At 43.2% G+C, this 7,656-nt stretch overlaps 1 long non-coding RNA gene across 1 annotated transcript; it reads left to right on the forward strand.

Annotated features, from left to right (window-relative positions):
- LOC129347642 (uncharacterized) lies at positions 1–4,547 on the forward strand. The gene is made up of 3 exons (XR_008599838.1): positions 1–614; positions 2,915–3,040; positions 4,140–4,547. It is a non-coding gene; the product is annotated as an uncharacterized LOC129347642 (long non-coding RNA).
- Positions 4,548–7,656: the final 3,109 nt, after the last annotated feature.

Here is a 7,656-nt window from a genome sequence, read left to right on the forward strand (position 1 = left end):
AGGGTTCGGGTTACAGAGGAAGGTCCTGACAGTAGCAATGTACCAAAAACATGGATATAAAATTATACATTTTTTCATAATTTAATATTAAGTCACACTAGCCAAAAAATTCTTAGAATAAAGTTGGGGTTTTTCCTTCAGCCGTTGTGGTTGCACTGTACCTTTAGGTTATCTAGATCTACAACGGCTGAAGGAAAAACCACGGATTAATTTCTCAGAATATTCGGCTGCTTAGTATTAACATTAAAAATATTTATGTGTAATATTAATTACCCTATTTTTTTCATTACAACTGTAAGGACCTTCCTCTCCAACCCTAACCCTACCCCTAGACTTTCTATTGGATTAATACACGTTTTCAAGACCAGAACATGTGTGCTCATGTAGCTCTACGGGTTACGCCTGTGATGTTCAGGACTCATTCTTGTATTTTACACTCTCTGATGTTTTCTTTTCTTCATGTCTAGTGTGTGAATCATTTCTGGTTTGTCTCTTCAGTGTCTCATGTGGCCCTGCAGCTTCTCCTCCTCCACCTCCTCCTGAAGCCTTCATCTTCTTCATCATCAGCTGCTCAGTGACTCTGTTGGACGTCTCACCGTGTGGCAGCAGCTCAGGTCAGTGGTGAAGATCCTCTTTATCAGCTCCACACCCACAGACGTAGTGAACGCAGCGTCTGTTGTTGTGCTAATAAGAAGCTGCATCTGAGCAGCAGCAGCTCTGTTCACTCCAGCCTCAGTCACACATGGAGTCAGAGCAACACTCTGTCAGAGCTGATTCCTCAATGTTAGATCTGATTAATCTCTCTCTAGTAACAGGTTATGTACCACAGGCTTTTAAGGTTGCTGTAATCAAACCTTTACTTAAAAAGCCCACTCTAGATCCAGATGTTTTAGCCAACTATAGACCAGTTTCCAACCTCCCATTTCTCTCCAAAATTCTGGAAAGAACAGTTGCAAATCAATTATGTGAACATTTACAAAGGAATAGCTTGTTTGAAGAGTTTCAGTCAGGCTTCAGAGTGCATCATAGCACAGAAACAGCTCTGGTGAAAGTTACTAATGACCTTCTCATAGCGTCAGATAATGGACTGGTCTCTATACTTATTTTATTGGACCTTAGTGCAGCATTCGATACAATCGACCACAAACTTTTATTACAGCGACTAGAACATTGTATTGGCATTAAAGGGACAGCACTGGACTGGTTTAAATCCTACTTATCAGACAGGTTCCAGTTTGTGCATGTCAACAATGACTCTTCTGAGCATACTAGGGTTAATCATGGAGTTCCTCAGGGTTCTGTCTTAGGACCAATACTGTTCACATTATACATGCTTCCCTTAGGCAACATTATTAGGAAGCACTGTATTAATTTCCATTGTTATGCTGACGACACTCAATTGTATTTATCTATGAAGCCAAATGAAACTAATCAGCTAGCTAGACTGCAAGATTGTCTTAAGGACATAAAGACCTGGATGACCTATAATTTCTTACTACTAAATTCAGACAAGACTGAAGTCATTGTATTTGGCCCCAAACATCTTAGAGAATTGCTTTCAAAGCATATAGTTACTCTGGATGGCATTACATTGGCCTCCAGTACTACTGTGAGGAACCTCGGTGTTATCTTTGACCAGGACATGTCCTTTAACTCGCACATAAAACAAATCTGTAGGACTTCCTTTTTCCACCTGAGAAATATTGTGAAAATCAGGAACATCCTGTCTCAGAGTGATGCAGAAAAACTAGTCCATGCATTTGTTACTTCTAGGCTTGACTACTGTAATTCCTTATTATCAGGTTGTCCCAATAGCTCTCTGAAATATCTACAGCTGATCCAAAATGCTGCAGCCAGAGTACTGACGGGAGTTAGCAAGAGAGATCATATTTCTCCTATATTGGATTCTCTTCATTGGCTTCCTGTTAAATCTAGAATAGAATTCAAAATCCTTCTTCTGACATATAAAGCTCTTAACAACCAATCTCCATCATATCTTAAAGACCTGATAGTACCATATTATCCTAGCAGAACTCTTCGCTCTCAGACTGCAGGCTTACTTGTTGTTCCTAGAATCTCTAAAAGTAGAATGGGAGGCAGAGCCTTCAGTTATCAGGCGCCTCTCCTGTGGAACCAGCTCCCAGTTTGGGTTCGGGAGGCGGACACCCTCTCTATTTTTAAGACCAGGCTTAAAACCTTCCTTTTCGACAAAGCTTATAGTTAGGGCTGACTGGGGGACCCTGACGGGGTATGCTTGTGTTTTCATTTGCACAACTGACTTCCCCTCTTGAGGTCCCTTAGTTCTGCCCCTAGTTATGCTGCTATAGGCCTAGACTGCTGGGGAACCTCTCTTGATGCACTGAGCCCTTCTCTAACTACCTATGTATTTACTACATATACCATTATTGCATTACATTCACTCTGTTTCTTTCTGTGTCCTTTCTCCGAGTGTCCCTGGTCCCAGAGCTGGATGCTGGATGCTTCAGATGTGTGGCTGTGTTTTATGGTCCTTGTGTCCCACCCCCCACCTCTCTATCTCTACCCCTCTATCTCTACCTCTACCCCTCTATCTCTACCTTTCTACCTCTTCTGTCCCTCTCAACCCGCCCGGCCAGCAGGCAGATGGGTCCCCCCCACATTAGAGCCGGGTTCTGCTCGAGGTTTTTTTCCCTGTTAAAAGGGTGTTTTCCTTGCCACTGTCGCCTTTTGGCTTGCTCTGGGGGTCAGGCATATGGGTTCTGTAAAGCGTCTCGAGACAATTTGACTGTAATTGGCGCTATATAAATAAAATTGAATTGAAAATTGAATTGAACTGAGAGCTCTCAGCAGTTTTCTACCCATTTAAGAACAGGACAAACCGAACAAGCTGTTGTATCGATTTGTCCACGATTTCTTCTCATGTGTCCATTTTAAGGAGTTTGCAGTCAACCAAGGCCGACTCAGAATCACTCCCACCGGGAAGATCTGTGAAGGAAGGTCCACCCAGCTGGTCCAGAAGCTCCGGTCCAGCAGAGCAGCGTCAGGATGGAGACGTAACCGGGTGAGTTAACTAGAGAGGCGACACATTCACATAGAAAATCCAACAATTCCTTCTGTTTTTACAGTTTGTGACTCTGGTAAATGGTGTCATTTTTCAAAGCTGGTGGGTTTTGGGCTTCACAGATTGAACCTAAATGCTTTTCTTAAACAAACTGCTGAGCTGCTGCACAGTGAAATGTTTGAGTGGAGCTCAGGATGAAAGCATCAGAGCTGTTTTACATGTTTTTATGTTCAGCTAATATCATTTCCTCTGGACAATGTTTGTGGTGTTAGAAGTGGACGTTTGTAGGGAGTTTTCAGTTGTAATACTTAAATGCATAAATATTTGCAGTGGTGGTTTCACTGCAAGCATCTACTGATGTCACCAGTGAAGTAAATAAAAACAGCATTTGTTGAACTTTACGCCTCTCAGTGTCTGCAGTTAGTTTAGCTGAATCAATGCAAAGATATTTCTATTTTTCTACATGACAGGAATGTCAGTGAAATCCAAATGCTAAGAATAAACAAGTGATCTGCCTGGTCACAGATCCCACTTTAATCCAAAATAAAGACTTTGCAAGGAAATGAACTTGAAATATGAGCCACCAGTAAAAGTTGTGATCAGACAGAAGGGCCTGTATTTTATCTTTGGAGAAGTTTAACATGTAAGTTTGTGCAGCTGATCAGTGGTGAGGCCTGTGGATGACTGGAGATGTGTGTGGACACTTAGACGAAGCAGCAAATGTGTTGAAAATGAGTTGTCTTCTCAGAGTCTTGAAGATGTTTTGTCAGAGCAAAGAAAGAAGTAAGAGATCCTGCAGGTGATTGTTGAGTGGTGTTGAGGAATTTGAATGTAGAGGAATAGCAAAGAGATTTTGAAGATATTTAAGCCATAAGTTGTATTTTATTTGTTTGCTGTTCTCTCCCATTTGTAGTGAAGAGAAGTGATTTGACATGAAGAATGTGATTTGTGTGGCTTTTGAAATTGTTAAAATGTAAAAATGAGTGATGAGGAGAAGAGTGTGACTTTTTAGTATTGTGTTTTTTAGCGTGTTCTTTAAAAGTTGTAGGTAGATTATCTTCTTTTTTTGATTTTGTGGATTGTTTTTTTTTTCTTTCAGTGTTGATGTCACCGCCTTGACGAATAGAAGAAAAGGGCAAAATTTGCCAAAAATCTTCGTGCCAGGGCGCCCGTGTGGCTCGGCGCGTTGGGCGGGCGACCCATGTGCGGGGGCTGGTCCCCGGCGCGGCTGGCCCGGGTTCGATTCCCGCTTGCGGCCCTTTGCTGCGTGTCTTCCCCTGACTCTTCTCCTGTTTCCTGTCTCTCTCACACTGCACCTATCCAATAAAGAGCCGATAAAAGGGCCAAAAAAAAATAACTTTAAAAAAAAAATTCGTGCCTTCGTGCCTTCGTGCCTTCGTGCCTTCGTGCCTTCGTGCCTTCGTGCCTTCGTGCCTTCGTGCCTTCGTGCCTTCGTGCCTTCGTGCCTTCGTGCCTTCGTGCCTTCGTGCCTTCGTGCCTTCGTGCCTTCGTGCCTTCGTGCCTTCGTGCCTTCGTGCCTTCGTGCCTTCGTGCCTTCGTGCCTTCGTGCCTTCGTGCCTTCGTGCCTTCGTGCCTTCGTGCCTTCGTGCCTTCGTGCCTTCGTGCCTTCGTGCCTTCGTGCCTTCGTGCCTTCGTGCCTTCGTGCCTTCGTGCCTTCGTGCCTTCGTGCCTTCGTGCCTTCGTGCCTTCGTGCCTTCGTGCCTTCGTGCCTTCGTGCCTTGCTTATGGGTAAATCTCCTGGTTTTCCTTTTTCCCAGATCCGTCCTCGAAGTCCAGTCCAGTCAAGTCCAGGCCAGTGACACTCCACACCACAGCGGGGATTCGAACCGTGACCATCCACATGACAGACACACACCCTCTGTGTGAGCTATCTGTCACACAAGGTCCCTGGTGGAGTTTGTTGTAATGATGGTTGCAAGAGGTTGTCATGCAGCCAAAGTGTAAAAAGAGCCTTGAGCTGAATTCAAACCAAGGACCTCCTGGATGAGAGGCAGATAACTTACCACTGCGCTATCCTTCCTACTGGGTGTAGCTGTTAGTTTTCGTAAATGATGGTACACAAAAGTATTAAGGAAGTGAAGATAATAAAGGTACTAAGGTACCAGGGAGGCAAAAAACTTACCTCTACACCACCTGTCCTACAAGATGTTGCTCTAACTTTGCTTAAATGATGCTATCAATTATTACTGGCGCAACCAAACGACAAATAAAAGGTGTGAGTGGAGATCTGAATCATGTGAGGTTTGTTTCTGAGACTGAATACACCTGATCTCATCTGATCTGCAAAGCTAAGCAGGGTTGGGCCTGGTTAGTATTTGGATGGGAGACTACCTGGGAATACCACGTGCTGTAAGCTTTTTACTTCTCCTCACAACCTGAACAACACACTGCTAGCGACAGCTATCAACTAAAACCTCTTGGTTTCTTTATTATACACTCTATGAGGTGGATAAGCTGCAGCTCATGCTGATTTATTGCTGCTTCTGGTTGGAGCCAAAGAACAAAGGCTTCACCTGTTGGAGCAGCTGATGTCCTGCAGCCTCTTCACCACAGAAAGCCTCTGACAGCTTCAATTCTTTACACTCTGACTGCAAGACACCAATCACATAGGAACATTTACATGTATGGAACAAAGAGCTGAGCTGACACTCAACATGTGTTTGAGCATTTATTGATAAAGCCATTCAAACAGGTCTAGAGATAGAACACCAACGCACGGTGTAAGAAAGGTCAGAACAGACTTCACCTGCTCAGGAAACTGAGGTCCTTCGGGGTGCAGGGAGCAATTCTGAGGACCTTTTATGGTTGTGTGGTGGTATCAGCCATCCTGCATGGACTGGTCTGCTGGAGCAGCAGCATCACGGCTGCAGACAGGAAGAGACTAAAGAAACTGGTTAAGAAAGCAAGCTCTGTCCTGGGCTGGTGGTAGACAGGAGGATGATGACAAAGCTGTTGTCTATCATGGAGGACATCTCCCACCCCCTGCAGGAAACAGGACCATCACCGGCAGCTCCTTCAGGGACAGACTGCTTCACCCACGATGTTTGAAGGAGGTCCTTCCTTCCTGCAGCAGTCAGACTGTGTTCAATCAAGCCTGCTCCCAGTAGTTCAGATCACCCATGAAGTAACTGCAATAAAATGTAAATAAGTCAATATGTGCAATTTCACAGGGTTTTTTTTTTTTTTACAAGCATTTCTATTTCTTCTCTAAGGAGAAAGCATCTATTTATATCTGTGCACTGAGTGCTGCTTTTTTTTTTTTTTTTACTTTTTTCCTATCTGCTACTGCCACACTGAAAATTTCCCCACTGCAGGATCTACCTATCCATCCATCTATCTATGGTCCATCTACCTCTCTACCTATCTATCCATCCATCCATCCATCCATCCATCCATCCATCCATCCATCCATCTATCCATCCATCCATCCATCCATCCATCCATCCATCTATCCATCCATCCATCCATCCATCCATCCATCTCTCTCACAGATGTGGGGGTTGATTCACCTGTTCTCAATCACCTTAATCCACGAAGGCCCGGTTCTTCATTCTTCCGCTCTCTGCCAGACCACAGACTTTGAAACCAGAACCTTTCTCCTACAATTAGTCTGGTTTCCCCTTTTTGTTTTCACCTTGGTTTAGTTATCCTTTCTGTGTTGGTTTTAGTTTCATTCGTTAAATAAACTCCTTGTAATCTTTGACCTGTGTCTGCAGATGTCCTGTGACACCAATGATCCCATCTGATATTTAGCATGTTTTCAATTATTGGTCCCATTTCTTAAAAAAAAAAAAAAAAAAAAAAAAAAAGCCCCCTGAAATCTGATCAGATAAATGAATGTGAAACTACTTTGGGTCTGCTGCAGCTGCCTCCCTCTGATCTTTGTCCTGCCCACAGCACAATCTGATCAGTGAAACACTGAAGGACAACTTCAGCATGTAAAACATAAATAAGCAAAGGCTGCAACTCGTGATTATTTTAATTTTAACTTAACTTTATGTGCTGTTCAAAAACTTTATTTTTTCTGCAAATGTGTAGTGATTCCAAATCTTGGTTATTGATCTCCTTGATTACAAAAAAAATCTGTATCGACCCGGAAAAAAAACAAACATGTCAGGCACCCTATGATGTTAACTGTTTGCCTGAATGTTTTTGTTTAAAATCCTCAGTAATAACCTTTGACTGGTTGCTCTTAACCCTGTAAAACTCACTGCTGCAAAAATACAACATCAGCTTATTTTTTAATTACTATTTTCTATTATATATATCTGAAATAAACCCTAATCTGTGGGTCTGACAGCAGCGTGAGGTCAAAGAAGCTGCCATCAGCTGCTGCACTTCTGTCCGTCCAGCAGATGGAGCCATGGAGCTGCAGTCAAGTGAAGAGCAGCACAAGGCAACCACCACTTCCATCCACTGACGCATTCAATTTGACTGACGCTAATGTTTTATTGACTTCCAACCACTAAACCAATATGATCACTGATGCACTGAGCTGAAGAAGTAATGTTACATTTCAAACATAACTGGGGGAAATAACCGAAACTTCTTCCTTAGGAAAGGAGAAAGTATAAGAGTATAAAGGCAGTGCAAGA

This window comes from Amphiprion ocellaris, chromosome 19, assembly GCF_022539595.1.
Source record: "Amphiprion ocellaris isolate individual 3 ecotype Okinawa chromosome 19, ASM2253959v1, whole genome shotgun sequence".
NCBI lineage: Eukaryota > Metazoa > Chordata > Actinopteri > Pomacentridae > Amphiprion > Amphiprion ocellaris.